Source organism: Periplaneta americana, chromosome 14 (assembly GCF_040183065.1).
Source record: "Periplaneta americana isolate PAMFEO1 chromosome 14, P.americana_PAMFEO1_priV1, whole genome shotgun sequence".
Lineage (NCBI taxonomy): Eukaryota > Metazoa > Arthropoda > Insecta > Blattodea > Blattidae > Periplaneta > Periplaneta americana.
Genome location: NC_091130.1, coordinates 78,345,104 through 78,369,385, shown reverse-complemented (window position 1 = coordinate 78,369,385; position 24,282 = coordinate 78,345,104). Strand labels below are relative to the sequence as shown.

Here is a 24,282-nt window from a genome sequence, read left to right as displayed (position 1 = left end):
GTAAATCGTCCAATTGTAAAAATCGTCGTTTCTTGCGGTAAAATCACGATTTTGCTATAAACGATAATAAAATCTCTATATTCCAACCGATTGTGCTAATTCTTTGACAGAGTGTTTAGTATACATGATTGAACTGTATTATATCACTGGTTTCGATTTTCCCCACAAAAAAAAATCCTTCAAAAAATTTCGTTTTTGCGAGATTATTAACTAAATAAATATTTATAAAGTATACAAATTCCGTGGGATTTGTCTAATTTCTTAAAGAAATGTTAAATTCATGTGGAGTCACCTGTATATAACAACAATTTCACGTTCGCATGCAGAGGAATATGGGTTTGTTTGTGTAAATCGTCCAATTGTAAAAATCGTCGTTTCTTGAGGTAAAAACACGATTTTGTTATAAACGTTAATAAAATCTCTATATTCCAACCGATTGTGCTAATTCTTGGACAGAGTGTTTAGTATACATGATTGAACTGTATTATATCACTGGTTTCGATTTTCCCCACAAAAAAAATCCTTCAAAAAATTTCGTTTTTGCGAGTTTTTTAACTATATAAATATCAATAAAATCTACAAATTCGGTGGGATTTGTCTAATTTCTTAAAAAAATGTTAACTTCATGTGGATTCACCTATATATAACAACAATTTCTCTTTCGCATGCAGAGGAATATGGGTTTGTTTGTGTAAATCGTCCAATTGTAAAAATCGTCGTTTCTTGCGGTAAAAACACGATTTTGCTATAAACGTTAATAAAATCTCTATATTCCAACCGATTGTGCTAATTCTTTGACAGAGTGTTAAGTATATATGATTGAACTGTATTATATCACTGGTTTCGATTTTCCCCACAAAAAAAAATCCTTCAAAAAATTTCGTTTTTGCGAGATTTTAACTCTATAAATATCAATAAGAGCAACAAATTCCGTGGGATTTGTCTAATTTCTTAAAAAAATGTTAAATTCATGTGGAGTCACCTGTATATCACAACAATTTCATGTTCGCATGCAGAGGAATATGGCTTTGTTTGTGTAAATCGTCCAATTGTAAAAATCGTCGTTTCTTTCGGTAAAAACACGATTTTGTTATAAACGTTAAATAAATCTCTATATTCCAACCGATTGTGCTAATTCTTTCACAGAGTGTTTAGTATACATAATTGAACTGTATTATATCACTGGTTTCGATTTTCCCCACAAAAAAAAATCCTTCAAAAAATTTCGTTTTTGCGAGATTATTAACTAAATAAATATCAATAAAATCTACAAATTCCGTGGGATTTGTCTAATTTCTTAAAAAAAATGTTAAATTCATGTGGATTCACCTGTATATAACAACAATTTCACGTACGCATGCAGAGGAATATGGGTTTGTTTGTGTAAATCGTCCAATTGTAAAAATCGTCGTTTCTTGCGGTAAAAACACGATTTTGCTATAAACGTTAATAAAATCTCTATATTCCAACCGATTGTGCTAATTCTTGGACAGAGTGTTTAGTATACATGATTGAACTGTATTATATCACTGGTTTCGATTTTCCCCACAAAAAAAAATCCTTCAAAAAATTTCGTTTTTGCGAGATTTTAACTATATAAATATCAATAAAATCTACAAATTCCTGGGGATTTGTCTAATTTCTTAAAAAAATGTTAAATTCATGTGGAGTCACCTATATATAACAACAATTTCACGTTCGCATGCAGAGGAATATGGGTTTGTTCGTGAAAATCGCCAATTGTAAAAATCGTCGTTTCTTGCGGTAAAAACACGATTTTCCTATAAACGCTAATAAAATCTCTATATTCCAACCGATTGTGCTAATTCTTTGACAGAGTGTTTAGTATACATGATTGAACTGTATTATGTCACTGTTTTCGATTTTCCCCACAAAAAAAAATCCTTTAGAAAATTTCGTTTTTGCGAGTTTTTTAAATGTATAAATATCAATATAATCTACAAATTCCGTGGGATTTGTCTCATTTCTTAAAAAAATGTTAAATTCATGTGGATTCACCTATATATAACAACAATTTCACGTTCGCATGCTGAGGAATATGGGTTTGTTTGTGTAAATCGTCCAATTGTAAAAATCGTCGTTTCTTGCGGTAAAAACACGATTTTGCTATAAACGTTAATAAAATCTCTATATTCCAACCGATTGTGCTAATTCTTTGACAGAGTGTTTAGTATACATTATTGAACTGTATTATATCACTGGTTTCGATTTTCCCCACAAAAAAAAATCCTTCAAAAAATTTCGTTTTTGCGAGATTATTAACTATATAAATATCAATAAAATCTACAAATTCCGTGGGATTTGTCTAATTTCTTAAAAAAATGTTAAATTCATGTGGATTCACCTATATATAACAAGAATTTCACGTTCGCATGCAGAGGAATATGGGTTTCTTTGTGTAAATCGTCCAATTGTAAAAATCGTCGTTTCTTGCGGTAAAATCACGATTTTGCTATAAACTTTAATAAAATCTCTATATTCCAACCGATTGTGCTAATTCTTGGACAGAGTGTTTAGTATACATGATTGAACTGTATTATATCACTGGTTTCGATTTTCCCCACAAAAAAAAATCCTTCAAAAAATTTCGTTTTTGCGAGATTTTAACTATATAAATATCAATAAAATTTACAAATTCCGTGGGATTTGTCTAATTTCTTAAAAAAATGTTAAATTCATGTGGATTCACCTATATATAACAACAATTTCACGTTCGCATGCAGAGGAATATGGGTTTGTTTGTGTAAATCGTCCAATTGTAAAAATCGTCGTTTCTTGCGGTAAAAACACGATTTTGCTATAAACGTTAATAAAATCTCTATATTCCAACCGATTGTGCTAATTCTTTGACAGAGTGTTTAGTATACATGATTGAACTGTATTAAATCACTGGTTTCGATTTTCCCCACAAAAAAAAATTTTTCAAAAAATTTCGTTTTTGCGAGATTTTAACTATATAAATATCAATAAAATCTACAAATTCCGGGGGATTTGTCTAGTTTCTTAAAAAAATGTTAAATTCATGTGGAGTCACCTATATATAACAACAATTTCACGTTCTCATGCAGAGGAATATGGGTTTGTTTGTGAAAATGGTTAAATTGTAAAAATCGTCGTTTCTTGCGGTAAAAACACGATTTTGCTATAAACGTTAATAAAATCTCTATATTCCAACCAATTGTGCTAATTCTTTCACAGAGTGTTTAGTATACATAATTGAACTGTATTATATCACTGGTTTCGATTTTCCCCACAAAAAAAATCCTTCAAAAAATTTCGTTTTTGCGAGATTTTAACTATATAAATATCAATAAAAGCAACAAATTCCGTGGGATTTGTCTAATTTCTTAAAAAAAATGTTAAATTCATGTGGATTCACCTATATATAACAACAATTTCACGTTCGCATGCAGAGGAATATGGCTTTGTTTGTGTAAATCGTCCAATTGTAAAAATCGTCGTTTCTTGCGGTAAAAACACGATTTTGTTATAAACGTTAAATAAATCTCTATATTCCAACCGATTGTGCTAATTCTTTCACAGAGTGTTTAGTATACATAATTGAACTGTATTATATCACTGGTTTCGATTTTCCCCACAAAAAAAAATCCTTCAAAAAATTTCGTTTTTGCGAGATTATTAACTAAATAAATATCAATAAAATCTACAAATTCCGTGGGATTTGTCTAATTTCTTAAAAAAAATGTTAAATTCATGTGGATTCACCTGTATATAACAACAATTTCACGTACGCATGCAGAGGAATATGGGTTTGTTTGTGTAAATCGTCCAATTGTAAAAATCGTCGTTTCTTGCGGTAAAAACACGATTTTGCTATAAACGTTAATAAAATCTCTATATTCCAACCGATTGTGCTAATTCTTGGACAGAGTGTTTAGTATACATGATTGAACTGTATTATATCACTGGTTTCGATTTTCCCCACAAAAAAAAATCCTTCAAAAAATTTCGTTTTTGCGAGATTTTAACTATATAAATATCAATAAAATCTACAAATTCCTGGGGATTTGTCTAATTTCTTAAAAAAATGTTAAATTCATGTGGAGTCACCTATATATAACAACAATTTCACGTTCGCATGCAGAGGAATATGGGTTTGTTCGTGAAAAACGCCAATTGTAAAAATCGTCGTTTCTTGCGGTAAAAACACGATTTTCCTATAAACGCTAATAAAATCTCTATATTCCAACCGATTGTGCTAATTCTTTGACAGAGTGTTTAGTATACATGATTGAACTGTATTATGTCACTGGTTTCGATTTTCCCCACAAAAAAAAAATCCTTTAGAAAATTTCGTTTTTGCGAGTTTTTTTAACTATATAAATATCAATATAATCTACAAATTCCGTGGGATTTGTCTAATTTCTTAAAAAAATGTTAAATTCATGTGGATTCACCTATATATAACAACAATTTCACTTTCGCATGTAGAGGAATATGGGTTTGTTTGTGTAAATGGTCCAATTGTAAAAATAGTCGTATCTTGCGGTAAAAACACGATTTTGCTATAAACGTTAATAAAATCTCTATATTCCAACCGATTGTGCTAATTCTTTGACAGAGTGTTTAGTATACATGATTGAACTGTATTATATCACTGGTTTCGATTTTCCCCACAAAAAAAATCCTTCAAAAAATTTCGTTTTTGCGAGATTATTAACTATATAAATATCAATAAAATCTACAAATTCCGTGGGATTTGTCTAATTTCTTAAAAAAATGTTAAATTCATGTGGAGTCACCTATATATAACAACAATTTCACTTTCGCATGCAGAGGAATATGGGTTTGTTTGTGTAAATCGTCCAATTGTAAAAATCGTCGTTTCTTGCGGTAAAAACACGATTTTGCTATAAACGTTAATAAAATCTCTATATTCCAACCGATTGTGCTAATTCTTTGACAGAGTGTTAAGTATACATGATTGAACTGTATTATATCACTGGTTTCGATTTTCCCCACAAAAAAAAATCCTTCAAAAAATTTCGTTTTTGCGAGATTTTAACTCTATAAATATCAATAAAATCTACAAATTCCGTGGGATTTGTGTAATTTCTTAAAAAAATGTTAAATTCATGTGGAGTCACCTGTATATAACAACAATTTCACGTTCGCATGCAGAGGAATATGGCTTTGTTTGTGTAAATCGTCCAATTGTAAAAATCGTCCTTTCTTGCGGTAAAAACACGATTTTGTTATAAACGTTAATAAAATCTCTATATTCCAACCGATTGTGCTAATTCTTTCACAGAGTGTTTAGTATACATAATTGAACTGTATTATGTCACTGTTTTCGATTTTCCCCACAAAAAAAAATCCTTTAGAAAATTTCGTTTTTGCGAGTTTTTTAACTGTATAAATATCAATATAATCTACAAATTCCGTGGGATTTGTCTCATTTCTTAAAAAAATGTTAAATTCATGTGGATTCACCTATATATAACAACAATTTCACGTTCGCATGCTGAGGAATATGGGTTTGTTTGTGTAAATCGTCCAATTGTAAAAATCGTCGTTTCTTGCGGTAAAAACACGATTTTGCTATAAACGTTAATAAAATCTCTATATTCCAACCGATTGTGCTAATTCTTTGACAGAGTGTTTAGTATACATTATTGAACTGTATTATATCACTGGTTTCGATTTTCCCCACAAAAAAAAATCCTTCAAAAAATTTCGTTTTTGCGAGATTATTAACTATATAAATATCAATAAAATCTACAAATTCCGTGGGATTTGTCTAATTTCTTAAAAAAATGTTAAATTCATGTGGATTCACCTATATATAACAAGAATTTCACGTTCGCATGCAGAGGAATATGGGTTTCTTTGTGTAAATCGTCCAATTGTAAAAATCGTCGTTTCTTGCGGTAAAATCACGATTTTGCTATAAACTTTAATAAAATCTCTATATTCCAACCGATTGTGCTAATTCTTGGACAGAGTGTTTAGTATACATGATTGAACTGTATTATATCACTGGTTTCGATTTTCCCCACAAAAAAAAATCCTTCAAAAAATTTCGTTTTTGCGAGATTTTAACTATATAAATATCAATAAAATTTACTAATTCCGTGGGATTTGTCTAATTTCTTAAAAAAATGTTAAATTCATGTGGATTCACCTATATATAACAACAATTTCACGTTCGCATGCAGAGGAATATGGGTTTGTTTGTGTAAATCGTCCAATTGTAAAAATCGTCGTTTCTTGCGGTAAAAACACGATTTTGCTATAAACGTTAATAAAATCTCTATATTCCAACCGATTGTGCTAATTCTTTGACAGAGTGTTTAGTATACATGATTGAACTGTATTAAATCACTGGTTTCGATTTTCCCCACAAAAAAAAATTTTTCAAAAAATTTCGTTTTTGCGAGATTTTAACTATATAAATATCAATAAAATCTACAAATTCCGGGGGATTTGTCTAATTTCTTAAAAAAAATGTTAAATTCATGTGGAGTCACCTATATATAACAACAATTTCACGTTCTCATGCAGAGGAATATGGGTTTGTTTGTGAAAATGGTTAAATTGTAAAAATCGTCGTTTCTTGCGGTAAAAACACGATTTTGCTATAAACGTTAATAAAATCTCTATATTCCAACCAATTGTGCTAATTCTTTCACAGAGTGTTTAGTATACATAATTGAACTGTATTATATCACTGGTTTCGATTTTCCCCACAAAAAAAATCCTTCAAAAAATTTCGTTTTTGCGAGATTTTAACTATATAAATATCAATAAAAGCAACAAATTCCGTGGGATTTGTCTAATTTCTTAAAAAAAATGTTAAATTCATGTGGATTCACCTATATATAACAACAATTTCACGTTCGCATGCAGAGGAATATGGCTTTGTTTGTGTAAATCGTCCAATTGTAAAAATCGTCGTTTCTTGCGGTAAAAACACGATTTTGTTATAAACGTTAAATAAATCTCTATATTCCAACCGATTGTGCTAATTCTTTCACAGAGTGTTTAGTATACATAATTGAACTGTATTATATCACTGGTTTCGATTTTCCCCACAAAAAAAAATCCTTCAAAAAATTTCGTTTTTGCGAGATTATTAACTAAATAAATATCAATAAAATCTACAAATTCCGTGGGATTTGTCTAATTTCTTAAAAAAAATGTTAAATTCATGTGGATTCACCTGTATATAACAACAATTTCACGTACGCATGCAGAGGAATATGGGTTTGTTTGTGTAAATCGTCCAATTGTAAAAATCGTCGTTTCTTGCGGTAAAAACACGATTTTGCTATAAACGTTAATAAAATCTCTATATTCCAACCGATTGTGCTAATTCTTGGACAGAGTGTTTAGTATACATGATTGAACTGTATTATATCACTGGTTTCGATTTTCCCCACAAAAAAAAAATCCTTCAAAAAATTTCGTTTTTGCGAGATTTTAACTATATAAATATCAATAAAATCTACAAATTCCTGGGGATTTGTCTAATTTCTTAAAAAAATGTTAAATTCATGTGGAGTCACCTATATATAACAACAATTTCACGTTCGCATGCAGAGGAATATGGGTTTGTTCGTGAAAAACGCCAATTGTAAAAATCGTCGTTTCTTGCGGTAAAAACACGATTTTCCTATAAACGCTAATAAAATCTCTATATTCCAACCGATTGTGCTAATTCTTTGACAGAGTGTTTAGTATACATGATTGAACTGTATTATGTCACTGGTTTCGATTTTCCCCACAAAAAAAAATCCTTTAGAAAATTTCGTTTTTGCGAGTTTTTTTAACTATATAAATATCAATATAATCTACAAATTCCGTGGGATTTGTCTCATTTCTTTAAAAAATGTTAAATTCATGTGGATTCACCTATATATAACAACAATTTCACGTTCGCATGCTGAGGAATAAGGGTTTGTTTGTGTAAATCGTCCAATTGTAAAAATCGTCGTTTCTTGCGGTAAAAACACGATTTTGCTATAAACGTTAATAAAATCTCTATATTCCAACCGATTGTGCTAATTCTTTGACAGAGTGTTTAGTATACATTATTGAACTGTATTATATCACTGGTTTCGATTTTTTTCCCACAAAAAAAAATCCTTGAAAAAATTTCGTTTTTGCGAGATTTTAACTATATAAATATCAATAAAATCTACAAATTCCGGGGGATTTGTCTAATTTCTTAAAAAAATGTTAAATTCATGTGGAGTCACCTATATATAACAACAATTTCACGTTCTCATGCAGAGGAATATGGGTTTGTTTGTGAAAATGGTTAAATTGTAAAAATCGTCGTTTCTTGCGGTAAAAACACGATTTTGCTATAAACGTTAATAAAATCTCTATATTCCAACCAATTGTGCTAATTCTTTCACAGAGTGTTTAGTATACATAATTGAACTGTATTATATCACTGGTTTCGATTTTCCCCACAAAAAAAATCCTTCAAAAAATTTCGTTTTTGCGAGATTTTAACTATATAAATATCAATAAAAGCAACAAATTCCGTGGGATTTGTCTAATTTCTTAAAAAAAATGTTAAATTCATGTGGATTCACCTATATATAACAACAATTTCACGTTCGCATGCAGATGAATATGGGTTTGTTTGTGTAAAGCGTCCAATTGTAAAAATCGTCGTTTCTTGCGGTAAAAACACGATTTTGCTATAAACGTTAATAAAATCTCTATATTCCAACCGATTGTGCTAATTCTTGGACAGAGTGTTTAGTATACATGATTGAACTGTATTATATCACTGGTTTCGATTTTCCCCACAAAAAAAAATCCTTCAAAAAAATTCGTTTTTGCGAGATTTTAACTATATAAATATCAATAAAATCTACAAATTCCGTGGGATTTGTCTAATTTCTTAAAAAAATGTTAAATTCATGTGGATTCACCTATATATAACAACAATTTCACTTTCGCATGTAGAGGAATATGGGTTTGTTTGTGTAAATGGTCCAATTGTAAAAATAGTCGTATCTTGCGGTAAAAACACGATTTTGCTATAAACGTTAATAAAATCTCTATATTCCAACCGATTGTGCTAATTCTTTGACAGAGTGTTTAGTATACATGATTGAACTGTATTATATCACTGGTTTCGATTTTCCCCACAAAAAAAATCCTTCAAAAAATTTCGTTTTTGCGAGATTATTAACTATATAAATATCAATAAAATCTACAAATTCCGTGGGATTTGTCTAATTTCTTAAAAAAATGTTAAATTCATGTGGAGTCACCTATATATAACAACAATTTCACTTTCGCATGCAGAGGAATATGGGTTTGTTTGTGTAAATCGTCCAATTGTAAAAATCGTCCTTTCTTGCGGTAAAAACACGATTTTGCTATAAACGTTAATAAAATCTCTATATTCCAACCGATTGTGCTAATTCTTTGACAGAGTGTTAAGTATACATGATTGAACTGTATTATATCACTGGTTTCGATTTTCCCCACAAAAAAAAATCCTTCAAAAAATTTCGTTTTTGCGAGATTTTAACTCTATAAATATCAATAAAATCTACAAATTCCGTGGGATTTGTGTAATTTCTTAAAAAAATGTTAAATTCATGTGGAGTCACCTGTATATAACAACAATTTCACGTTCGCATGCAGAGGAATATGGCTTTGTTTGTGTAAATCGTCCAATTGTAAAAATCGTCGTTTCTTGCGGTAAAAACACGATTTTGTTATAAACGTTAATAAAATCTCTATATTCCAACCGATTGTGCTAATTCTTTCACAGAGTGTTTAGTATACATAATTGAAATGTATTATATCACTGGTTTCGATTTTCCCCACAAAAAAAAATCCTTCAAAAAATTTCGTTTTTGCGAGATTTTAACTATATAAATATCAATAAAATCTACAAATTCCGTGGGATTTGTCTAATTTCTTAAAAAAATGTTAAATTCATGTGGAGTCACCTATATATAACAACAATTTCACTTTCGCATGCAGAGGAATATGGGTTTGTTTGTGTAAATCGTCCAATTGTAAAAATCGTCGTTTCTTGCGGTAAAAACACGATTTTGCTATAAACATTAATAAAATCTCTATATTCCAACCGATTGCGCTAATTCTTTCACAGAGTGTTTAGTATACATAATTGAACTGTGTTATATCACTGGTTTCGATTTTCCCCACAAAAAAAATCCTTCAAAAAATTTCGTTTTTGCGAGATTTTAACTATATAAATATCAATAAAATCTACAAATTCCGTGGGATTTGTCTAATTTCTTAAAAAAAATGTTAAATTCATGTGGATTCACCTGTATATAACAAAAATTTCACGTACGCATGCAGAGGAATATGGGTTTGTTTGTGTAAATCGTCCAATTGTAAAAATCGTCGTTTCTTGCGGTAAAAACACGATTTTGCTATAAACGTTAATAAAATCTCTATATTCCAACCGATTGTGCTAATTCTTGGACAGAGTGTTTAGTATACATGATTGAACTGTATTATATCACTGGTTTCGATTTTCCCCACAAAAAAAATCCTTCAAAAAATTTCGTTTTTGCGAGATTTTAACTATATAAATATCAATAAAATCTACAAATTCCTGGGGATTTGTCTAATTTCTTAAAAAAATGTTAAATTCATGTGGAGTCACCTATATATAACAACAATTTCACGTTCGCATGCAGAGGAATATGGGTTTGTTCGTGAAAATCGTCAAATTGTAAAAATCGTCGTTTCTTGCGGTAAAAACACGATTTTCCTATAAACGCTAATAAAATCTCTATATTCCAACCGATTGTGCTAATTCTTTGACAGAGTGTTTAGTATACATGATTGAACTGTATTATGTCACTGGTTTCGATTTTCCCCACAAAAAAAAATCCTTCAGAAAATTTCGTTTTTGCGAGTTTTTTAACTATATAAATATCAATATAATCTACAAATTCCTTGGGATTTGTCTCATTTCTTAAAAAAATGTTAAATTCATGTGGATTCACCTATATATAATAACAATTTCACGTTCGCATGCGGAGGAATAAGGGTTTGTTTGTGTAAATCGTCCAATTGTAAAAATCGTCGTTTCTTGCGGTAAAAACACGATTTTGCTATAAACGTTAATAAAATCTCTATATTCCAACCGATTGTGCTAATTCTTTGACAGAGTGTTTAGTATACATCATTCAACTGTATTATATCACTGGTTTCGATTTTCCCCACAAAAAAAAATCCTTCAAAAAATTTCGTTTTTGCGAGATTATTAACTATATAAATATCAATAAAATCTACAAATTCCGTGGGATTTGTCTAATTTCTTAAAAAAATGTTAAATTCATGTGGATTCAACTATATATAACAAGAATTTCACGTTCGCATGCAGAGGAATATGGGTTTGTTTGTGTAAATCGTCCAATTGTAAAAATCATCGTTTCTTGCGGTAAAATCACGATTTTGCTATAAACTTTAATAAAATCTCTATATTCCAACCGATTGTGCTAATTCTTTGACATAGTGTTTAGTATACATGATTGAACTGTATTATATCACTGGTTTCGATTTTCCCCACAAAAAAAAATCCTTCAAAAAATTTCGTTTTTGCGAGATTTTAACTATATAAATATAAATAAAATTTACAAATTCCGTGGGATTTGTCTAATTTCTTAAAAAAATGTTAAATTCATGTGGATTCACCTATATATAACAACAATTTCACGTTCGCATGCAGAGGAATATGGGTTTGTTTGTGTAAATCGTCCAATTGTAAAAATCGTCGTTTCTTGCGGTAAAAACACGATTTTGCTATAAACGTTAATAAAATCTCTATATTCCAACCGATTGTGCTAATTCTTTGACAGAGTGTTTAGTATATATGATTGAACTGTATTAAATCACTGGTTTCGATTTTCCCCACAAAAAAAAATTTTTCAAAAAATTTCGTTTTTGCGAGATTTTAACTATATAAATATCAATAAAATCTACAAATTCCGGGGGATTTGTCTAATTTCTTAAAAAAATGTTAAATTCATGTGGAGTCACCTATATATAACAACAATTAACAATTTCACGTTCTCATGCAGAGGAATATGGGTTTGTTTGTGAAAATAGTCAAATTGTAAAAATCGTCGTTTCTTGCGGTAAAAACACGATTTTGCTATAAACGTTAATAAAATCTCTATATTCCAACCAATTGTGCTATTTCTTTGACAGAGTGTTTAGTATACATAATTGAACTGTATTATATCACTGGTTTCGATTTTCCCCACAAAAAAAATCCTTCAAAAAATTTCATTTTTGCGAGATTTTAACTATATAAATATCAATAAAAGCAACAAATTCCGTGGGATTTGTCTAATTTCTTAAAAAAAATGTTAAATTCATGTGGATTCACCTATATATAACAACAATTTCACGTTCGCATGCAGAGGAATATGGGTTTGTTTGTGTAAATCGTCCAATTGTAAAAATAGTCGTATCTTGCGGTAAAAACACGATTTTGCTATAAACGTTAATAAAATCTCTATATTCCAACCGATTGTGCTAATTCTTTGACAGAGTGTTAAGTATACATGATTGAACTGTATTATATCACTGGTTTCGATTTTCCCCACAAAAAAAAATCCTTCAAAAAATTTCGTTTTTGCGAGATTTTAACTCTATAAATATCAATAAAATCTACAAATTCCGTGGGATTTGTGTAATTTCTTAAAAAAATGTTAAATTCATGTGGAGTCACCTGTATATAACAACAATTTCACGTTCGCATGCAGAGGAATATGGCTTTGTTTGTGTAAATCGTCCAATTGTAAAAATCGTCCTTTCTTGCGGTAAAAACACGATTTTGTTATAAACGTTAATAAAATCTCTATATTCCAACCGATTGTGCTAATTCTTTCACAGAGTGTTTAGTATACATAATTGAACTGTATTATGTCACTGTTTTCGATTTTCCCCACAAAAAAAAATCCTTTAGAAAATTTCGTTTTTGCGAGTTTTTTAACTGTATAAATATCAATATAATCTACAAATTCCGTGGGATTTGTCTCATTTCTTAAAAAAATGTTAAATTCATGTGGATTCACCTATATATAACAACAATTTCACGTTCGCATGCTGAGGAATATGGGTTTGTTTGTGTAAATCGTCCAATTGTAAAAATCGTCGTTTCTTGCGGTAAAAACACGATTTTGCTATAAACGTTAATAAAATCTCTATATTCCAACCGATTGTGCTAATTCTTTGACAGAGTGTTTAGTATACATTATTGAACTGTATTATATCACTGGTTTCGATTTTCCCCACAAAAAAAAATCCTTCAAAAAATTTCGTTTTTGCGAGATTATTAACTATATAAATATCAATAAAATCTACAAATTCCGTGGGATTTGTCTAATTTCTTAAAAAAATGTTAAATTCATGTGGATTCACCTATATATAACAAGAATTTCACGTTCGCATGCAGAGGAATATGGGTTTCTTTGTGTAAATCGTCCAATTGTAAAAATCGTCGTTTCTTGCGGTAAAATCACGATTTTGCTATAAACTTTAATAAAATCTCTATATTCCAACCGATTGTGCTAATTCTTGGACAGAGTGTTTAGTATACATGATTGAACTGTATTATATCACTGGTTTCGATTTTCCCCACAAAAAAAAATCCTTCAAAAAATTTCGTTTTTGCGAGATTTTAACTATATAAATATCAATAAAATTTACTAATTCCGTGGGATTTGTCTAATTTCTTAAAAAAATGTTAAATTCATGTGGATTCACCTATATATAACAACAATTTCACGTTCGCATGCAGAGGAATATGGGTTTGTTTGTGTAAATCGTCCAATTGTAAAAATCGTCGTTTCTTGCGGTAAAAACACGATTTTGCTATAAACGTTAATAAAATCTCTATATTCCAACCGATTGTGCTAATTCTTTGACAGAGTGTTTAGTATACATGATTGAACTGTATTAAATCACTGGTTTCGATTTTCCCCACAAAAAAAAATTTTTCAAAAAATTTCGTTTTTGCGAGATTTTAACTATATAAATATCAATAAAATCTACAAATTCCGGGGGATTTGTCTAATTTCTTAAAAAAATGTTAAATTCATGTGGAGTCACCTATATATAACAACAATTTCACGTTCTCATGCAGAGGAATATGGGTTTGTTTGTGAAAATGGTTAAATTGTAAAAATCGTCGTTTCTTGCGGTAAAAACACGATTTTGCTATAAACGTTAATAAAATCTCTATATTCCAACCAATTGTGCTAATTCTTTCACAGAGTGTTTAGTATACATAATTGAACTGTATTATATCACTGGTTTCGATTTTCCCCACAAAAAAAATCCTTCAAAAAATTTCGTTTTTGCGAGATTTTAACTATAGAAATATCAATAAAAGCAACAAATTCCGTGGGATTTGTCTAATTTCTTAAAAAAAATGTTAAATTCATGTGGATTCACCTATATATAACAACAATTTCACGTTCGCATGCAGAGGAATATGGCTTTGTTTGTGTAAATCGTCCAATTGTAAAAATCGTCGTTTCTTGCGGTAAAAACACGATTTTGTTATAAACGTTAAATAAATCTCTATATTCCAACCGATTGTGCTAATTCTTTCACAGAGTGTTTAGTATACATAATTGAACTGTATTATATCACTGGTTTCGATTTTCCCCACAAAAAAAAATCCTTCAAAAAATTTCGTTTTTGCGAGATTATTAACTAAATAAATATCAATAAAATCTACAAATTCCGTGGGATTTGTCTAATTTCTTAAAAAAAATGTTAAATTCATGTGGATTCACCTGTATATAACAACAATTTCACGTACGCATGCAGAGGAATATGGGTTTGTTTGTGTAAATCGTCCAATTGTAAAAATCGTCGTTTCTTGCGGTAAAAACACGATTTTGCTATAAACGTTAATAAAATCTCTATATTCCAACCGATTGTGCTAATTCTTGGACAGAGTGTTTAGTATACATGATTGAACTGTATTATATCACTGGTTTCGATTTTCCCCACAAAAAAAAATCCTTCAAAAAATTTCGTTTTTGCGAGATTTTAACTATATAAATATCAATAAAATCTACAAATTCCGTGGGATTTGTCTCATTTCTTTAAAAAATGTTAAATTCATGTGGATTCACCTATATATAACAACAATTTCACGTTCGCATGCTGAGGAATAAGGGTTTGTTTGTGTAAATCGTCCAATTGTAAAAATCGTCGTTTCTTGCGGTAAAAACACGATTTTGCTATAAACGTTAATAAAATCTCTATATTCCAACCGATTGTGCTAATTCTTTGACAGAGTGTTTAGTATACATTATTGAACTGTATTATATCACTGGTTTCGATTTTTTTCCCACAAAAAAAAATCCTTGAAAAAATTTCGTTTTTGCGAGATTTTAACTATATAAATATCAATAAAATCTACAAATTCCGGGGGATTTGTCTAATTTCTTAAAAAAATGTTAAATTCATGTGGAGTCACCTATATATAACAACAATTTCACGTTCTCATGCAGAGGAATATGGGTTTGTTTGTGAAAATGGTTAAATTGTAAAAATCGTCGTTTCTTGCGGTAAAAACACGATTTTGCTATAAACGTTAATAAAATCTCTATATTCCAACCAATTGTGCTAATTCTTTCACAGAGTGTTTAGTATACATAATTGAACTGTATTATATCACTGGTTTCGATTTTCCCCACAAAAAAAATCCTTCAAAAAATTTCGTTTTTGCGAGATTTTAACTATATAAATATCAATAAAAGCAACAAATTCCGTGGGATTTGTCTAATTTCTTAAAAAAAATGTTAAATTCATGTGGATTCACCTATATATAACAACAATTTCACGTTCGCATGCAGATGAATATGGGTTTGTTTGTGTAAAGCGTCCAATTGTAAAAATCGTCGTTTCTTGCGGTAAAAACACGATTTTGCTATAAACGTTAATAAAATCTCTATATTCCAACCGATTGTGCTAATTCTTGGACAGAGTGTTTAGTATACATGATTGAACTGTATTATATCACTGGTTTCGATTTTCCCCACAAAAAAAAATCCTTCAAAAAAATTCGTTTTTGCGAGATTTTAACTATATAAATATCAATAAAATCTACAAATTCCGTGGGATTTGTCTAATTTCTTAAAAAAATGTTAAATTCATGTGGATTCACCTATATATAACAACAATTTCACTTTCGCATGTAGAGGAATATGGGTTTGTTTGTGTAAATGGTCCAATTGTAAAAATAGTCGTATCTTGCGGTAAAAACACGATTTTGCTATAAACGTTAATAAAATCTCTATATTCCAACCGATTGTGCTAATTCTTTGACAGAGTGTTTAGTATACATGATTGAACTGTATTATATCACTGGTTTCGATTTTCCCCACAAAAAAAATCCTTCAAAAAATTTCGTTTTTGCGAGATTATTAACTATATAAATATCAATAAAATCTACAAATTCCGTGGGATTTGTCTAATTTCTTAAAAAAATGTTAAATTCATGTGGAGTCACCTATATATAACAACAATTTCACTTTCGCATGCAGAGGAATATGGGTTTGTTTGTGTAAATCGTCCAATTGTAAAAATCGTCGTTTCTTGCGGTAAAAACACGATTTTGCTATAAACGTTAATAAAATCTCTATATTCCAACCGATTGTGCTAATTCTTTGACAGAGTGTTAAGTATACATGATTGAACTGTATTATATCACTGGTTTCGATTTTCCCCACAAAAAAAAATCCTTCAAAAAATTTCGTTTTTGCGAGATTTTAACTCTATAAATATCAATAAAATCTACAAATTCCGTGGGATTTGTGTAATTTCTTAAAAAAATGTTAAATTCATGTGGAGTCACCTGTATATAACAACAATTTCACGTTCGCATGCAGAGGAATATGGCTTTGTTTGTGTAAATCGTCCAATTGTAAAAATCGTCGTTTCTTGCGGTAAAAACACGATTTTGTTATAAACGTTAATAAAATCTCTATATTCCAACCGATTGTGCTAATTCTTTCACAGAGTGTTTAGTATACATAATTGAAATGTATTATATCACTGGTTTCGATTTTCCCCACAAAAAAAAATCCTTCAAAAAATTTCGTTTTTGCGAGATTTTAACTATATAAATATCAATAAAATCTACAAATTCCGTGGGATTTGTCTAATTTCTTAAAAAAATGTTAAATTCATGTGGAGTCACCTATATATAACAACAATTTCACTTTCGCATGCAGAGGAATATGGGTTTGTTTGTGTAAATCGTCCAATTGTAAAAATCGTCGTTTCTTGCGGTAAAAACACGATTTTGCTATAAACATTAATAAAATCTCTATATTCCAACCGATTGCGCTAATTCTTTCACAGAGTGTTTAGTATACATAATTGAACTGTGTTATATCACTGGTTTCGATTTTCCCCACAAAAAAAATCCTTCAAAAAATTTCGTTTTTGCGAGATTTTAACTATATAAATATCAATAAAATCTACAAATTCCGTGGGATTTGTCTAATTTCTTAAAAAAAATGTTAAATTCATGTGGATTCACCTGTATATAACAAAAATTTCACGTACGCATGCAGAGGAATATGGGTTTGTTTGTGTAAATCGTCCAATTGTAAAAATCGTCGTTTCTTGCGGTAAAAACACGATTTTGCTATAAACGTTAATAAAATCTCTATATTCCAACCGATTGTGCTAATTCTTGGACAGAGTGTTTAGTATACATGATTGAACTGTATTATATCACTGGTTTCGATTTTCCCCACAAAAAAAATCCTTCAAAAAATTTCGTTTTTGCGAGATTTTAACTATATAAATATCAATAAAATCTACAAATTCCTGGGGATTTGTCTAATTTCTTAAAAAAATGTTAAATTCATGTGGAGTCACCTATATATAACAACAATTTCACGTTCGCATGCAGAGGAATATGGGTTTGTTCGTGAAAATCGTCAAATTGTAAAAATCGTCGTTTCTTGCGGTAAAAACACGATTTTCCTATAAACGCTAATAAAATCTCTATATTCCAACCGATTGTGCTAATTCTTTGACAGAGTGTTTAGTATACATGATTGAACTGTATTATGTCACTGGTTTCGATTTTCCCCACAAAAAAAAATCCTTCAGAAAATTTCGTTTTTGCGAGTTTTTTAACTATATAAATATCAATATAATCTACAAATTCCTTGGGATTTGTCTCATTTCTTAAAAAAATGTTAAATTCATGTGGATTCACCTATATATAATAACAATTTCACGTTCGCATGCGGAGGAATAAGGGTTTGTTTGTGTAAATCGTCCAATTGTAAAAATCGTCGTTTCTTGCGGTAAAAACACGATTTTGCTATAAACGTTAATAAAATCTCTATATTCCAACCGATTGTGCTAATTCTTTGACAGAGTGTTTAGTATACATCATTCAACTGTATTATATCACTGGTTTCGATTTTCCCCACAAAAAAAAATCCTTCAAAAAATTTCGTTTTTGCGAGATTATTAACTATATAAATATCAATAAAATCTACAAATTCCGTGGGATTTGTCTAATTTCTTAAAAAAATGTTAAATTCATGTGGATTCAACTATATATAACAAGAATTTCACGTTCGCATGCAGAGGAATATGGGTTTGTTTGTGTAAATCGTCCAATTGTAAAAATCATCGTTTCTTGCGGTAAAATCACGATTTTGCTATAAACTTTAATAAAATCTCTATATTCCAACCGATTGTGCTAATTCTTTGACATAGTGTTTAGTATACATGATTGAACTGTATTATATCACTGGTTTCGATTTTCCCCACAAAAAAAAATCCTTCAAAAAATTTCGTTTTTGCGAGATTTTAACTATATAAATATAAATAAAATTTACAAATTCCGTGGGATTTGTCTAATTTCTTAAAAAAATGTTAAATTCATGTGGATTCACCTATATATAACAACAATTTCACGTTCGCATGCAGAGGAATATGGGTTTGTTTGTGTAAATCGTCCAATTGTAAAAATCGTCGTTTCTTGCGGTAAAAACACGATTTTGCTATAAACGTTAATAAAATCTCTATATTCCAACCGATTGTGCTAATTCTTTGACAGAGTGTTTAGTATATATGATTGAACTGTATTAAATCACTGGTTTCGATTTTCCCCACAAAAAAAAATTTTTCAAAAAATTTCGTTTTTGCGAGATTTTAACTATATAAATATCAATAAAATCTACAAATTCCGGGGGATTTGTCTAATTTCTTAAAAAAATGTTAAATTCATGTGGAGTCACCTATATATAACAACAATTAACAATTTCACGTTCTCATGCAGAGGAATATGGGTTTGTTTGTGAAAATAGTCAAATTGTAAAAATCGTCGTTTCTTGCGGTAAAAACACGATTTTGCTATAAACGTTAATAAAATCTCTATATTCCAACCAATTGTGCTATTTCTTTGACAGAGTGTTTAGTATACATAATTGAACTGTATTATATCACTGGTTTCGATTTTCCCCACAAAAAAAATCCTTCAAAAAATTTCATTTTTGCGAGATTTTAACTATATAAATATCAATAAAAGCAACAAATTCCGTGGGATTTGTCTAATTTCTTAAAAAAAATGTTAAATTCATGTGGATTCACCTATATATAACAACAATTTCACGTTCGCATGCAGAGGAATATGGGTTTGTTTGTGTAAATCGTCCAATTGTAAAAATAGTCGTATCTTGCGGTAAAAACACGATTTTGCTATAAACGTTAATAAAATCTCTATATTCCAACCGATTGTGCTAATTCTTTGACAGAGTGTTTAGTATACATGATTGAACTGTATTATATCACTGGTTTCGATTTTCCCCACAAAAAAAATCCTTCAAAAAATTTCGTTTTTGCGAGATTATTAACTATATAAATATCAATAAAATCTACAAATTCCGTGGGATTTGTCTAATTTCTTAAAAAAATGTTAAATTCATGTGGATTCACCTATATATAACAACAATTTCACGTTCGCATGCAGAGGAATATGGGTTTGTTTGTGTAAATCGTCCAATTGTAAAAATCGTCGTTTCTTGCGGTAAAATCACGATTTTGCTATAAACGATAATAAAATCTCTATATTCCAACCGATTGTGCTAATTCTTTGACAGAGTGTTTAGTATACATGATTGAACTGTATTATATCACTGGTTTCGATTTTCCCCACAAAAAAAAATCCTTAAAAAAATTTCTTTTTTGCGAGATTTTTACTATATAAATATCAATAAAATTTACAAATTCCGTGGGATTTGTCTAATTTCTTAAAAAAATGTTAAATTCATGTGGAGTCACCTGTATATAACAACAATTTCACGTTCTCATGCAGAGGAATATGGGTTTGTTTGTGTAAATCGTCCAATTGTAAAAATCGTCGTTTCTTGCGGTAAAAACACGATTTTGTTATAAACATTAAATAAATCTCTATATTCCAACCGATTGTGCTAATTCTTTCACAGACTGTTTAGTATACATAATTGAACTGTATTATATCACTGGTTTCGTTTTTCCCCACAAAAAAAAATCCTTCAAAAAATTTCGTTTTTGCGAGATTTTAACGATTTAAATATCAATAAAATCTACAAATTCAGTGGGATTTGTCTAATTTCTTAAAAAAATGTTAAATTCATGTGGATTCACCTATATATAACAACAATTTCACGTTCGCATGCAGAGGAATATGGGTTTGTTTGTGTAAATTGTCCAATTGTAAAAATCGTCGTTTCTTGCGGTAAAAACACGATTTTGCTATAAACGTTAATAAAATCTCTATATTCCAACCGATTGTGCTAATTCTTTGACAGAGTGTTTAGTATACATGATTGAACTGTATTAAATCGCTGGTTTCGATTTTCCCCACAAAAAAAAAACCTTCAAAAAATTTCGTTTTTGCGAGATTTTAACTATATAAATATCAATAAAATCTAAAAATTCCGGGGGATTTGTCTAATTTCTTAAAAAAATGTTAAATTCATGTGGAGTCACCTATATATAACAACAATTTCACGTTCGCATGCAGAGGAATATGGGTTTGTTTGTGAAAATGGTCAAATTGTAAAAATCGTCGTTTCTTGCGGTAAAAACACGATTTTGCTATAAACGTTAATAAAATCTCTAAATTCCAACCGATTGTGCTAATTCTTTCACAGAGTGTTTAGTATACATGATTGAACTGTATTATGTCACTGGTTTCGAATTTCCCCACAAAAAAAAGTCCTTCAGAAAATTTCGTTTTTGCGAGTTTTTTAACTATATAAATATCAATAAAATATACAAATTCCGTGGGATTTGTCTCATTTCTTAAAAAAATGTTAAATTCATGTGGATTCACCTATATATAACAACAATTTCACGTTCGCATGCAGAGGAATATGGGTTTGTTTGTGTAAAGCGTCTAATTGTAAAAATCGTCGTTTCTTGCGGTAAAAACACGATTTTGCTATAAACGTTAATAAAATCTCTATATTCCAACCGATTGTGCTAATTCTTGGACAGAGTGTTTAGTATACATGATTGAACTGTATTATATCACTGGTTTCGATTTTCCCCACAAAAAAAAATCCTTCAAAAAATTTCGTTTTTGCGAGATTTTAACTATATAAATATCAATAAAATCTACAAATTCCGTGGGAATTGTCTAATTTCTTAAAAAAATGTTAAATTCATGTGGATTCACCTATATATAACAACAATTTCACTTTCGCATGCAGAGGAATATGGGTTTGTTTGTGTAAATCGTCCAATTGTAAAAATAGTCGTATCTTGCGGTAAAAACACGATTTTGCTATAAACGTTAATAAAATCTCTATATTCCAACCGATTGTGCTATTTCTTTGACAGAGTGTTTAGTATACATGATTGAACTGTATTATATCACTGGTTTCGATTTTCCCCACAAAAAAAATCCTTCAAAAAATTTCGTTTTTGCGAGATTATTAACTATATAAATATCAATAAAATCTACAAATTCCGTGGGATTTGTCTAATTTCTTAAAAAAATGTTAAATTCATGTGGATTCACCTATATATAACAACAATTTCACGTTCGCATGCAGAGGAATATGGGTTTGTTTGTGTAAATCGTCCAATTGTAAAAATCGTCGTTTCTTGCGGTAAAATCACGATTTTGCTATAAACGATAATAAAATCTCTATATTCCAACCGATTGTGCTAATTCTTTGACAGAGTGTTTAGTATACATGATTGAACTGTATTATATCACTGGTTTCGATTTTCCCCACAAAAAAAAATCCTTAAAAAAATTTCGTTTTTGCGAGATTTTTACTATATAAATATCAATAAAATTTACAAATTCCGTGGGATTTGTCTAATTTCATAAAAAAATGTTAAATTCATGTGGAGTCACCTGTATATAACAACAATTTCACGTTCTCATGCAGAGGAATATGGGTTTGTTTGTGTAAATCGTCCAATTGTAAAAATCGTCGTTTCTTGCGGTAAAAACACGATTTTGTTATAAACATTAAATAAATCTCTATATTCCAACCGATTGTGCTAATTCTTTGACAGAGTGTTTAGTATACATGATTGAACTGTATTATGTCACTGGTTTCGATTTTCCCCACAAAAAAAATCCTTCAAAAAATTTCGTTTTTGCTAGTTTTTTAACTATATAAATATCAATAAAATCTACAAATTCGGTGGGATTTTTCTAATTTCTTAAAAAAATGTTAACTTCATGTGGATTCACCTATATATAACAACAATTTCACTTTCGCATGCGGAGGAATATGGGTTTGTTTGTGTTAATCGTCCAATTGTAAAAATCGTCGTTTCTTGCGGTAAAAACACGATTATGCTATAAACGTTAATAAAATCTCTATATTCCAACCGATTGTGCTAATTCTTGGACAGAGTGTTTAGTATACATGATTGAACTGTATTATATCACTGGTTTCGATTTTCCCCACAAAAAAAAATCCTTCAAAAAATTTCGTTTTTGCGAGATTTTAACTATATAAATATCAATAAAATCTACAAATTCTGTGGGATTTGTCTAATTTCTTAAAAAAATGTTAAATTCATGTGGATTCACCTATATATAACAACAATTTCACTTTCGCATGCAGAGTAATATGGGTTTGTTTGTGTAAATCGTCCAATTGTAAAAATAGTCGTATCTTGCGGTAAAAACACGATTTTGTTATAAACGTTAATAAAATCTCTATATTCCAACCGATTGTGCTAATTCTTTGACAGAGTGTTTAGTATACATGATTGAACTGTATTATATCACTGGTTTCGATTTTCCCCACAAAAAAAATCCTTCAAAAAATTTCGTTTTTGCGAGATTATTAACTATATAAATATCAATAAAATCTACAAATTCCGTGGGATTTGTCTAATTTCTTAAAAAAATGTTAAATTCATGTGGATTCACCTATATATAACAACAATTTCACGTTCGCATGCAGAGGAATATGGGTTTGTTTGTGTAAATCGTCCAATTGTAAAAATCGTCGTTTCTTGCGGTAAAATCACGATTTTGCTATAAACGATAATAAAATCTCTATATTCCAACCGATTGTGCTAATTCTTTGACAGAGTGTTTAGTATACATGATTGAACTGTATTATATCACTGGTTTCGATTTTTCCCACAAAAAAAAATCCTTAAAAAAATTTCGTTTTTGCGAGATTTTTACTATATAAATATCAATAAAATTTACAAATTCCGTGGGATTTGTCTAATTTCTTAAAAAAATGTTAAATTCATGTGGAGTCACCTGTATATAACAACAATTTCACGTTCTCATGCAGAGGAATATGGGTTTGTTTGTGTAAATCGTCCAATTGTAAAAATCGTCGTTTCTTGCGGTAAAAACACGATTTTGTTATAAACGTTAAATAAATCTCTATATTCCAACCGATTGTGCTAATTCTTTCACAGAGTGTTTAGTATACATAATTGAACTGTATTATATCACTGGTTTCGATTTTCCCCACAAAAAAAAATCCTTCAAAAAATTTCGTTTTTGCGAGATTTTAACGATTTAAATATCAATAAAATCTACAAATTCAGTGGGATTTGTCTAATTTCTTAAAAAAATGTTAAATTCATGTGGATTCACCTATATATAACAACAATTTCACGTTCGCATGCAGAGGAATATGGGTTTGTTTGTGTAAATCGTCCAATTGTAAAAATCGTCGTTTCTTGCGGTAAAAACACGATTTTGCTATAAACGTTAATAAAATCTCTATATTCCAACCGATT

General features: G+C 29.7%; 1 protein-coding gene across 1 annotated transcript in view; it reads right to left on the bottom strand.

Moving 5' to 3' along the window:
* Jarid2 (Jumonji, AT rich interactive domain 2) overlaps positions 1 to 24,282 on the bottom strand; it is a gene marked incomplete in the record, with an annotated part of 573,379 nt that overhangs the window by 111,242 nt on the left and 437,855 nt on the right.